The 12066-nt window shown below is 39.2% G+C and overlaps 1 long non-coding RNA gene across 3 annotated transcripts in view; it reads right to left on the bottom strand.

Annotated features, from left to right (window-relative positions):
• LOC143646222 (uncharacterized) overlaps positions 1-11756 on the bottom strand; it is a 90925-nt gene extending 79169 nt beyond the window's left edge. For all 3 annotated transcript variants that reach the window (XR_013157393.1, XR_013157395.1, XR_013157394.1), the window contains exons 1-3: positions 11672-11756; positions 6128-6215; positions 1293-1569 (exon numbers count right to left, since the gene is read on the bottom strand). This is a non-coding gene — a long non-coding RNA (uncharacterized LOC143646222). The remainder of the gene's footprint in view (positions 1-1292; positions 1570-6127; positions 6216-11671) is intronic.
• Between the last annotated feature and the right edge of the window lie 310 nt (positions 11757-12066).

Raw genomic sequence — 12066 nt, 5'->3', positions numbered from 1 at the left:
GAGTCTGGGAGATTTTTCAAACAGGGCATGGCCCGAAAAACAGGGGTTTGCCTGCTGCAACAGGAAGTGGCTTTAACAAACAGAAGCTGCCTGCAACATTCCCCCCTTTGATGCTTACCCACAACAGCAGGCAATAGCATCACCTATATCTCATCCTCTTCCTGTTACAGGTGTTGGTATGTACTGATTTGAGCTGGGCATGGGAAATAAGGTAGCCGTGCAGAGTTTAGGCCCCTGCAAAGTTGGGGTGAGGGTCAGTGCCCCACGTCTGTTGGCCCTAAGTTTTCTCCTGATGGCCTTTTTGTGACTGTGCCTATCTTAGGTTGTTCCTTCCCAGAGGAATCTTGCTCATCTTTGGCTAACCAGCCATCTTCCGGGGCCAAGCAAGGTGATGTGAGGTGTGCAAGTGAGGGAGGGGCAATGCCCTCCCCCCAGCGGGTCTGATCTGTCTCCTTGACAGCCTATGCGCCCTGGCATCTAAACCTAGCACCTGCCTTAGGATTTCCTCACCTGCTGGCAGGGCCTGGCTCTGATTACATGTTTTGGAGAACCCAGGTTTTTCTTTTTTTTTTTTCCAGCGAGGGCCCAGCTCATAGCTTTGGGCAAGAGACAAATTTCATGGCACCAGCTCCCAAGAGGCTTCCACATCAGCATAGCCAGGAGCACCCCCTGATCTTGTATTCATTGCATTACCAGGAGGACCACACTGGGAAAGGTGTTGGATTCAGTGGGGGTAAAACTGTACATGTGCTGAAGGTCAGGGGAACTTGGGAACTGCTTCCCTTTCTCAGGGTTATGGTGATAGCCTTGATACCCTAGAGTAGCGAAAACAGCATTACTGAACCTGGAGAGGTAGAATTATAGCATACTGGGGGACCTTCCTTTAGGGAGCATACAGAATAATACAGGTCTGAGAAATTCCCTGGCATGTATACTGGTTATAGTTTTTATCTTTTTTCCAATATAGGTTGTTTTGAGGCATGCCTGGCATGTGTCATTCCCCTTGGAAGGGCTTATGGCCATGCCAAACAGAAACAGAGGAGTGAGGCACATGGTGCTGGCTATGGGGAGTGCCAACACATGAACATACAATTGGCCTCAGGGAAGGAATGGAGACACTCACTCTGGGTAGCGGCTAGGAAGGGAGAAGTTACCTGGGTGAGAGGGATCCAACCAAATTAGAGTAAAGTTGGTCTTCAGGAAGAACTCCAGATGACCTATTTCCAGGAGGGCTAAAACTGCTAGACGAAAGACAAATGCAAAGAGCAAGAAAAGACGATTAGTCCACAGACCTGACAGGCCGGGATGTCCATGAATCAATTCTTTAATCTTCGGCCGTGCATAGATTAGCCAGCTTCCAGGGTGACTGAGGCAGGGCTCGGAGGTCTCCTCAGACTTCGGCCGTGCATTGACTAGCTGCTTCCGGTGAGCTAGAGCAGGGCAACGTCGGTCATTCAGGCCTCAGTCGCAGGCTGGTCAGCTGATCTCGGCTGCGATGGAGAAGGACCAGTGGTTCCCAGATAATGATGCACATCAGGTGTGTAGGATAGGGGTTGTTCTTGTTGCTAGCTGCCAGAATGCAATAAACCAGAAACAGAATGGCTTTTAAAAAGGGGAATTTAATGAGTTGGTAGTTTTTAGTTCTAAGGCCAAGAAAATGTCCCAATTAAAACAAGTCTGTAGAAATGTCCAATCTAAGGCATTCAGGGAAAGATAGGCTGATGAAGTTCAGGGTTTCTCTCTCATCCAAGAAGGCACATGGTGAACACAGTCATGGTTTCTCCCTTGGCTGGAAAGGCACATGGAGAGCACAGCATCATCTGCTAGCATTCTCTCCTGGCTTCCTATTTCAGTGAAGCTCTCCAGGAGTCATTTTCCTTCTTCATCTGCAAAGGTCACTGGCTCGTGGACTCTGCTTCTCATGGCTATGTCATTCTCTGCTCTTTCTGAATTTCTCATTCTCCAAAATGTTTCCTCTTTTATAGGACTTCAGAAACTAATCAAGCCCCACCCAAATGGGTGGTGACATATCTCCCCTAATCCAGTTTAACAACCACTCTTGATTGGGAGACATCTCCAGGGAGATGATCTAATTATAGATTCAAGCATACAGTATTGAATAGGGATTATTCTGCCTTTACAAAATGGGATTTTGATTAAGACATGGCTTTTCTAGGGGACATATATCCTTTCAAATTAACACAGGGGTGCACTCTCAGGGGTTGTCTACAGTGGCCCTCTTGACCCAAGAGTGGTGAATTCATGGGATGATCTCTGTGATTCTGACAGCTGTTGAGGTTACTAACCCAACACAGTAAGGACCTCTCCATTGAGACTGGAGGGAGCCTTTTTTTTTTTTTCCAGTCTTTTACCCATACCACATCCCCTGGTTCAGCCTCGTGTAAGGAAGCGTAGATGCTAAAAAGTTTGGGTACTGTTTTCAACACTTTCCTTTTTAGTTCACCTAAAACTTTTCCTAACTTTGACTATAATTTCCTTTTTTGAAAACTTTTGGCAATTTACTACATTTGTTCAGACTTCGTCTTGCATTTTCCTTATTTGTAACAGCCATTTATTTTATCTTAAGACAAAACTACTTTCTTTTTCCTTTTAGTAAAAAAAAAACATCCTTTATATCCTTCATACTTAAGTCATGACTTCAAGCAAACATTTCACCACATGCAATTAGCATCAAAATTAAATTTGTCCAAATAATGTTAAATACTTAAAATGCTTTAGTCAATGCATATTTGAAACATCAATACACAATTTTTTAATAAGAATTAATGGCATATATCAAGACTTTTAAAATAAAAACTGCAAGGATAAAATTTGCAAGCAAGTAGTTTCACAATAATTAAACAGCTTCCCCAATCTAAAAATATGAAATATAAAACCAAAGGGGAGCCACAAATTTGGAGTCAGAGATAATGGGGTTTGGCTTAATCCCTTTGTCTGGAGAAAAGGACTAAATGAGGGTACAGAAGTGCTAACGGAGCTGGACGCAGGTCTTCTATCTTGCCAGGAGTAGGAGCACTATTCACTTTACTATTATGACCTGGTTTACATTTTTCTTCGTATTCTCATTTCACTATTTGTAAAGATGTTAATATTTTGTTGGTTGACCCCAGCTCCCAGCAGGGCTTGAAACATGTTTCTGTGGGAAATCCTTTTGCTGGTATTGGGGAATCATTTCACGTTATACCTTTTGGCCTTACCTTCCCCTGTATTCCAGTCTCCCATGTCTCTCAGTTCTGCCATTTTATTTAAGACACTGTTAAGTGGATTGCCTATTTTTCCTAATAATAAAGTTATTATCAAGTGTTTATATGCTGGAGGTGCTGCTTTAATGATAGCATTCTCTGTGAAGCATTGACAGGGAGGAGGTGGCATGTGACATCCTCTCCCAGCATAATTGCTGACGTCCTAACTTCCTTTTTTAATTTCTGCATAGTATCTCACAAAGTGTACTAGGGTCAATTATTCTGTTGCCACATAGTGTCAACAGGGCATTGTTTATTGCACCCTTGTGCAGCCAATGCCAGCAAATTAGAATTTTTTCCAGTCTGCCGACTAAACTCCTGAAAAGCAGCCTGTATAAAGGGATTGGTGCTAATTCCTACAAGTTTTATGCAATCAGTATAATCCAGCACTGCTACTCCAGCCCCTGCATCAGCAATTCTGACCATCCAGGTAACTAATGGTTCATCAGTTTTCTGAGTAAAACACCTAAGAATGTCAATTATATTTTGTTCTTTTAAAGTGGTTTTGAAAGTAACTGGATTGCCTTGTTTCTCTTCTTTTTGCCTTTGTATTGGGTGAGCTTCTATTTCTGGAGGATATTTGCTCTTTTCTTTCTGACAAACTTTCTCATTTAAAATATTTTCATCTTTTTTCATCATCTGCCTCATCCCACACAAGACCATCCACTTACCAGGTCCAATTAGCACTGGCAGTGGCTAGTACCATATGTACTTTCCCTTTGTTCACTTTGCCTCATCTCTTTTCATATTTATATTGGGCCACAAGAACTGTGACCCTCTCAGCTACGAACTGATAATTACAAATTTGATTCTCCAAAGCAAAATTTTGATTCTGTAACATAGACAGTTTTTCCTATAATTCTGCTAATTCCTTTTCATAATTCATTCAGAGATTGCTCCATCTTTCTATTCACACATTTTCTCTATATTCCGTTAACAAAACCCATCCTCCTACACACTCCAATCATTTCTTTCCCTTTTTCTAATGGAATGTTTTCTAGATATAGAGCAATCTGAATAGGCTCTAATTCTAGTCCCCCAATCTTCACAGGATCCTGGGCATTTTTCCCATTCCTTTGGAAATGAGGAGTAAGGTAAATCATCCCATACTGGCATTTTTTGGTTCTTTACCTTGAGCTTAGAGGTATTTCCAAATCTATGTCCAAAGCTTATGGCCCACTATTAATCTATCGCAAGTAAATCTTAAAGAGAGCTTACTGACTTAAAAATTTCCATATGTCTTATAGTATTAGAAAGTACAAAACCAGGGCCACAAAATGTTTAAATCCAAAACATTCTGCATACAAAAAGAACAAGAAACCGGCAACTTCAATGTATCAAGAATGGTCCTAATAAAGCATTACAATATTCAGAAAAGCATAGTCCATGTTTCTTGCACAAATTTTCTAAAGCTTGTGTCATTGATCTTGACCGTTATGAAGAACATGTGAATCCTGCTCACAGTGCCAGTTTTTCTGCATGAAAAGCGTCATGATATTTGGGGCCATTTGATTTATAGGTTTGGATTCACAGACAACACAGACTTCAGTGATATAAAAACAGATTTTATTAGGAAAGTAAATAAATAAAATACTTAAAAGACAGCAATTAAAAGGATCTTCAAAAATAAAGCGTATTTGTTTTTGCTGGCACCAGATCAGATAGCGCCAACACCCGAAGAGAAGTGCTGGAGCATTTTAGAAGCAGCATTTTAACTCTCATTAGTAAAAATCCACAGCAGTCTTTGGGACAGCATTCAATCTCCTTAGTTAAGACCCATAGCAGAGCATTAGATTCTGATGAGGTGCTCTCCCTTTCTCATAAGATTCTTCTCTCCCTTCTTCTGCTAAGTTTCTCCTCTTTCTTTCTCTAACTGCTTGCATGAAGTTTTTGTTTTTGTTTTTGTTTTTTTAATGATATCTTTATACAATAGTGGCCAAATTCCAATTACCTGATGTGACTGGACCCAGTCTGGTTCTCTGGGAACTAGCTACGGACCATGAGGAGCTTCCTGGGACCTGGATATCTTTATTAAAATACACCTCCTTCCAGGAGGATAGCCAGGCCTCCCAGATAGAGCACACATTTTAACTATTTCTTAACAAGGTCGTGCAATGGTAGCATCAGTTGTACAGAACAGACTCTCTTAATGAGATAAATTTTAAAACCCCTACACAGATGTTCTCCTCTTACTCTGAAATGTGTAAATTTTAATCTATAAGACAGAGTAATGATAAGCCATAATATAGGAGAATTTCATTTTATCACCCCCAAATGATACATTTTATCACACAGTTTCCTAAGTCAGCCAGGGGTCAGCTTGACTCCCCAGTCATCAGTAAAAGCTTTCTTAACATTGGACATCATGCACCGCAGTGGTGTCTTACTGACTTCTCCTCCCAGATTGGTGGCACCAACTATTAGGGAGAGGGCTCACAGACAAACAGCAAAGGGTTTTGAACAAACTGTTTCTTTGTTCAATCTGGCTGCTCCCCTAGCAGGGATGTTGGGAGCCTCTTGGCTTTGGTGGTCCAGTATAAACCGTTGGGCAGCCCCCAACGGTTTGCCTGCCCTGAGCCATATGAGGATCGCCATGAACTCACAGAATCTAAACTCACTTGTGGCCTGGTGCAAGGTTCCAGGGGCCCAGGACTTCTGTTCACTCACACAGTCACATGCGCAAACTCCAACACCCCTCCCACACCACCCTTCCCAGAACCAAACCTAAAGACTTCCATTTCCCCTGGTCCTCCAATTGGAGACTGGTACTCAGAGAGTCTCTGGGAGGTGATCAGTCTCCCCTTCCACTCAGGCTCCCCTAGTCTTTTACGAGTGGGCTGAAACTGATGTACTTGGGTGCTTACCAGTCAGGCAGGTGGTGCTCCCAGAAACTATCCCGGATCCATTGCTGCTCTGGCAGTGGCAGGCACCCTGCCTGGGGAGGTCAGGAATCTGAAAGATGGGGAAAAGTTCCATTGCTGGCACTGGATTCTGTCAGGTCTCCGGTCCAGGCAGTGCCACTGCCGCAGGTGAGGGAGGTGAAAATATCACCAGCCTCTTGTTCCCAGATGAGCCCCCAGAAATGTTGCATTAAACCAGGGACAAGGTTGGCAAACCTCCAGGAACATCACATGAAAACAGAACAAACTGGGGCCAAGGCTCTGAATTTCAGGAAGTAGGTTTTATTGTCTAGGGCTCAGCTGAGTAGCCTCTGAAAAGATGAGACTTGAACAGAAGGTTACCATCCGTTTTTATAGATAGGATGACATTTGAAGACAAGGTAAATGATTGGCTGGTTTAAATCAGAAAAGATGCGAAGCTACGTTTACAGAAGCAGATGAGCAGTTGAGGGGAAGGAGCTTCACCAGACTTCTCTTATCCTGCCTATTGACTGTCCTTGGGGTCTGGGAGATTTTTCAAACAGGGAATGGCCCGAGTAAACAGGGACCTGCCTGCTGCAACAGCAAGTGGCTTTAACAAACAGGGGCTGCCTACAACATTACCCCTATCACAACTGTTTTGTTATTGGAAACCTGCTGTGCTTTAATAATGCTTTATATATGCCAATTCTAAATCTTAAAGGAATCTTATAAGATTGTTAGTAGTATATGATTTCTATTTCACTCTTGAAGAAAATGGATTCAAATAAATATTGTATTCATTAAATATTAGTTTGTCCAGGGACAAAAAGCTATTAGGAAGTAGAGCTAAGATGAAATTCCAAACTTCTCTTTCTCTTTTAAATATACCATGCAATTTTTCCTAGAATAGAATAAGGAAAATTGTACCTATGAATCCCTTCTAATTAAGTGGAGCTTTTTATTCTTAGTATTGCCTTTGCTTTCAGGGAAGTAAATGATAGGTGGTATGTCTTTACAAACCTACTATTTTAGTCTGGGAATATGTAGGGGGAGGCTGGGATTAAAAAATAAAATGTTTGATAGTATTATATTAAAAATAAAGATATTTTTCATAACACACTGAAGATTTTAAAAAAACAATTTACAAGTCCCTTAATTGTTAGAAATCTGCCAATACAATGCAGAAAATATGAGCTAAATTTGAGATAATTTAGAGTGATAAAAGGAAAACTATAATTCTATGTTTTTTCACTTCAACCCATAGTTGCCAATCTCCTGTTTTCAATATTATCCATATGTAATTTTAAACTCTATGGTTAATCATACTTAGTTAGGAATATAAGAAGTAATCCTGTCAGTATCAAACTAGAAAATGAAATTTGCTCTCTCACCAAAAATCCCTCTATGATTTTAAGCCAAATGACATGATTTTCATATTATACTCTACTACATGAAAATTTGCATAGTGAAAAATACTTTTCTTTAGTAAATGCCCATAAATTATTCCAAATTTTTCATTATAATATTTAAACTCTTAAAAATGTCTTCCATAAGGAATGCAATGGTGCTCAGTGGCAGAATTCTCACCTGTCATGCCAGAGACCCTGGTTTTATTCCCAGAGCCTGCCCATGTCAAAAAAAAAGGAAATGTCTACCTATACAAATTTCACAATTGATCATTTCAACACACCAAGTAAAATGACTTTCAGAAACCCAGTTCTTTTCTCTCAGATCATCAAATGCTTGGTCCAACATAACAAGAGTATCTTGTTATTTTTTTTGACTTCTCCTTTATTGGGAGTGCATACAGGAAAACTATGTGTTATGACTGGTTGTTAAAGCTAATTACTGGATTATTAGTTACTGTTTTTCCATTGTAGAAAATAAATTTCCATCTAGATTTACTTATCAGTATTTACTTATTCTAGCATAATTGCATTTGGTTTGTTTTGTTGTGGTAACACATTCAAAACTAAAATGCCTCTGTGATAGACAGGATTTTCAAACATTCACATATATTCTTACTTAAAGTAATGATTATTTTCTCCCTTCACATCAAAGTTTATATAGACTAGATGAAACACAGTAAGGACATTTTTCCTGTTAATAGATGTTACTTGACATTTAGCTTTAATGCTGGAAAATAAAAGCAGTTTGTAATGTGTCCAGAATTGCCTTTTCTCTTCACTTACAGAGCACTTAAGTGTCATGTTAAGCCTGAGGCAGGTCTGTCTAGAATTGTGTTTACTGTATTCCTTTCAAAATGCAGCACAGAATCTTATCTCTTATCAGTGCATAAAGTCTAACAGATTGCAGACTCAAATTTCCCCTTCCAGGCAATGTTGGGTTTCACTATTGTTTGTCATGACAAAGGTTTTCATGAATTCTGCAGCTTGGATTTCTGTCTTGTTTTCCTTAGCATAACCCCTCTAGGCGACCAATCAGCATTTTTCAACTTCTAGAAATTGCTCAAAACGTTACTACAGAAGCTGTACTTTAAAATCCCTTGCCTTGCTTTTGATTCTTTCTTGAAAAAAAAAAGTTATACTGAGTAGTTTCAGTTAGAATGAAAGGAAGAAGCAATTAAACATTGTCTGCAGATGATGTGACTGTAAATGAGGTTGCCTAGTTTGGTGAAAGCAAATATGTTCACAATTCACAGTGAGATGCAATTTTAAAACTGCAGTAAGAGGGAACTCTCTTGGTTAGATACAAACTTAGCTATGTAGACTTTGTTTTTTTTTCTTTTTGCCAGATCATGTTTAGATTACTTAATAGCTATGCTCTCGTTTGCTAGCTGCCAGAATGCAATATGCCAGAAACAGAATGGTTTTTAAAAAGGGGAATTTAATAAGTCACTAGTTTACAGTTCTAAGGCCAAGAAAATGTCCCAATTAAAACAAGTCTGTAAAAATGTCCAATCTAAGGCATCCAGGGAAATATACATTGGTTCAAGAAGGCTGATTGATGTTCAGGGTTTCTCTCTCAAGGAAGAAGGCACATGGAGCAAACATGGTCAAGATTTCTCTCTCATCTGGAAAGGCACATGGCAAACACAGCGTCATCCACTAGCTTTCTCTCCTCATTTCCTGTTTCATGAAACTCCCCAGGAGGCATTTATTTTCCTTCTTCATCACCAAAGGTCACTGGCTGGTGGACTCTGTTTCTTGTGACTACATCACTAATTTGATCATATTAATTCCCTCTTTAAATCCCTTCATGACATTGTGTCTCTTACACTATTAAATCCAAACCTCTTGGCTTGACATAGCATGACTTTCATGATCTATCTCTACCCAAATTTCCAAATATAATGCCTTCCTAGGCCTTCTGCACCTCAAAACAATGATGTAGTTCTCCAGCCATGGTTGCATCTGTTTTCCTCTTTCAAATTTCTCTACGCTATTGTTCATTTAGTCTGAAATGGTCTTCCCCTAATTGTCTGTTATCTAATATCAAATCTTCTACTCATCCATGAAGACTGAGCTCAAATCCAATTGCTTATGGAAGGCTTTCCTAATATTCTTTGACAAGTTCAAGCAGTTTTTAATTCTGTATTTCCGTAACAATTGCTAAACACCTGGTTTTAGTATGGACCACATTGCTGGTATTATCAGTCAGCAAACACACACCCATAGAGGTGGGGCAAGAATATTAGCTTAGAAATTGAATGATGTTTTGACAAATAGAAGAAATTTGATACATTTGTTTTTCTGGAGATGTAAATAATCAATGTGATTGCTCCACCATAAACAAAACTTGGGGTACCTTGGTGTGCTGGTTTGAAAGGATGTATGTCCCCTAGAAAAGCCATGTTGTAATCTAAATCCCATTTCATAAAGGTAGAATCATCCTTGTTCAATACTATATATTTGAATCTGTAATTAGATCATCTCTCTGGATATATAACCCAATCACGTGTGGTTGTTAAAATGGATTCGTGACGATGTGTCTTCGCCCATTTGGGTGGGTCTTGATAAGTTTCTGGAGTCCTGTAGAAGAGGAAACATTTTGGAGAATGAGAGATTCAGAGAGAGTCAGAGAAGAACGACATAGCCACGAGAGCCCACCAGCCAGCGACCTTTGGAGATGGAGAAGGTAAATGCCTCCCAGGGAGCTTCATGAAACAGGAAGCCAGGAGAGAAAGCTAGCAGATGATGCCTTGCTTGCCATGTGCCCTTCCAGCTGAGAGAGAAACAGTGACTTTGTTTACCATGTGCCTTCTCGGATGAAGGGGAGACCCTGAACTTCATTGGCCTTCTGGAACCAAGGTATCTTTCCCTGGATACCTCTGATTGGACATTTCTATAGATTTGTTATAATTGAAACATTATCTCAGCCTTAGAACTGTAGACAAACAACTTATTTAATTCCCCTTTTTAATAGCCATTCCATTTCTGGTATATCGCATTCAGGCAGGTAGCAAACTAGAACATTTGGAAAGGCCTTTTTCATGAATTCTATAAAATGTCTTAGCCATTCTTCATTTATACAGTCATTTATTGAAGAGATGCTTTAGATCACCTCTTAGCATAAATCCTTATAATGATAATATCCCTGTATTTATGTGTGTAGGTACTGGAATGGGAAATAAATGAACTAAAAGATATGGAGCTAGGGATTGCTTTTTAAAAAACCTATTCTCAAGTCTTAGCAAGTGTGTGAGATAACTTCCATCATCAAATCAAATGAACTGATTCAAACACTGCCTTCCTAAACTCACACACATGCACATGCACAAACGCACACACACACAAGCACATAGAAATGCTGCATCAAATACAATAAAACATTAGTCTCACACATTGTGAGTTCTAAAAAAATGAATGAAAACTATGCAAATGTTAAAACTAAAGGGAAATTATCAAAGCCAGAATAATATTAATTTCTGAAACATGAATCTGATATGCTTTCTGAACTTCCATATCAAAGCAGAGATTGTCACATTAACAACATTCAAAGTTGTATCTTCAATATCTACAGCAGAAGATCTTCATTATGGATAAACTTTGTCATAAAATTTCTGTAATAACTTTTCTGAATTGGATTAATATCTTTACATATCATTGATTCATGAAGATAACTGTGGGGGTTTAAATAAAGATAGTATATATTTACAATTTAATCTTGCTTCCTGAGACTGAGATCTATAGTTGCCTAGCAAAAAGTTTTACTAGAATCAAAGATCATATGTTATCATTTATTTAAAATTTAAAAGATGATTGTACTAGTCAGAGAATCATACATGTATATTTTACCTTGCCTTTTTTTTTTTTTTTACATGGGTAGGCACTGGGAATCGAACCCAGGTCCTCTGGCATGGCAGGCAAGCATTTTTGCCTGCTGAGCCACCGTGGCCCACCTTTTACCTTGACTTTTAAAAACAAACATTAAATATTTTAAAAACCTTTCCAAGTAATCACATCCTTATTTTTTTCATGCCAATAATATCTTCACCCAACAAACAATAAACCTAGGTATAATAATGTTGAACCACCAATACCAACACCAAAAAAGTCTCCTTATTTTTGTTAAACCTAGAACTACCTGATTCACCTCACCATCATCTGCCAGGCTGGTAAGCATTGACTTTGACTTCAAATTTAGTTTCAGTGAATTACTAAGATATTTCAGATGACAGGTTTTCATAGAAACTAGCTCTGTTCTAAAGTTACAAAACAATGTTACTGACATGGAATTTGTCAACAGGCTTTTCCTGTTCTTGGTTCACACACACAACAGCTATATCTAGTTTTACAATGCCATGTCAGTCTGAAATAGCAAGCTCATTATCTGAGTGTTGGTAAACATCTTAATTTTTAGTTGTCTTAGTCAGTAAAGATGTAATGTAGTGGAATGAGCGTAGACATTGAGGTAGGACCTGAGTTTGAATTTGGATTCTATTACTTTTAGCTACCTGACCTTGGGCATATGATTGGGCC

Source organism: Tamandua tetradactyla, chromosome 9 (assembly GCF_023851605.1).
Source record: "Tamandua tetradactyla isolate mTamTet1 chromosome 9, mTamTet1.pri, whole genome shotgun sequence".
Taxonomy (NCBI): domain Eukaryota; kingdom Metazoa; phylum Chordata; class Mammalia; order Pilosa; family Myrmecophagidae; genus Tamandua; species Tamandua tetradactyla.
The sequence above is the reverse complement of the archived record's forward strand: the minus strand, read 5'-3'. Positions and strand labels throughout refer to the sequence as shown.